We start from the raw sequence: 1,384 nt of genomic DNA on the forward strand, positions 1-1,384 counted from the left end.
ATAGATCTATAAATATAAAACCATCAGATAAACTGTACAGTATGTGATAAGTATTGGCATCATAGATCTATATATTCAAAACCATCAGATAAACTGTACATTATACTATAATTACTGGCATCATAGATCTATAAATATAAAACCATCAGATAAACTGTACAGTATATGATAAGTATTGGCATCATAGATCTATAAATATAAAACCTTCAGATAAACTGTACATAATGATATAAGTGTTGGCATCATAGATCTATAAATTTAAAACCATCAGATAAACTGAACAGTATGCTATAAGTACTGGCACAGGAATGATAAATCTATAAATATAAAACCATCAGATAAACTGTACAGAATGTGATAAGTATTGGCATCTTAGATCTTTAAATATAAAACCCTCAGATAAACTGTACAGTATGTGATAAGTATTGGCATCTTAGATCTTTAAATATAAAACCATCAGATAAACTGTACAGTATGTGATAAGTATTGGCAGCATAGATCTAAAATAATATGATATATAATGTAGGTTATGGCATAATAAACCATCAGATAAACTGTAAAATATCGGTACATGATATATTAGCTACAGTCCAGGAGAAAAAATTAAATAACAGATGTTTAATAAATGATTATGAAAGACTGTAGTATAATAATGTTGACAAAGCTTTCAAGTCGTATTGATTACACAATTCTAAATAACTTTTTTCTTATATCAATTCTGTTATATATGGTAACATAAGTCAGTATCAAATCTATGTATTGTGTTATTAGAGCTAAAATGTTCATGTCCTTTACCCTAACCAATTCTATCCCTAAAGTATCTGTATGTCATAAAATTTAGTACCAATATTAAGCCAAGCATATAAATTTTCAGAATGTTTTAGAATCAAATAATTCATCAAGATTGCAGTGAATAATTTGAAAAAATGATAATAAACAGAGAATGTAAAGATCAATAAGTGAAATGTAGGTGTTGATTGATGACTAGTTAATCACATCGTTATCTCGTTAATTACCATAATTAAACAATAAACACCTAATATTATTAATCAATTGAACATATCTACATAATACTTGTATTGATTTCCAATCAGTAGAGATCAACTATTGATTTCTTTAAGACTCTTGATTCAAAGTTCACTTATACTCAACAAAATCTAAACTCATAAACAAAAGAGTTCAATAATTCAGAGTTTGTTCAAGTCAAAGGCTTTATCTATAGTTATTGCATGTCAAAATAAATTCCAGTACAAAACCTTGCAATGTCTTTTGTAAAAGAATTCAAACAATAACTGAGTTTGGATTTTAGTAACTTAATATTATATTTAAAAAAATTATTCAATGTCAAGTTTCAAGGTACAACATAGTGCTTGAGAATTAATAT

Source organism: Lottia gigantea (genome assembly GCF_000327385.1).
Source record: "Lottia gigantea unplaced genomic scaffold LOTGIsca_20, whole genome shotgun sequence".
NCBI lineage: Eukaryota > Metazoa > Mollusca > Gastropoda > Lottiidae > Lottia > Lottia gigantea.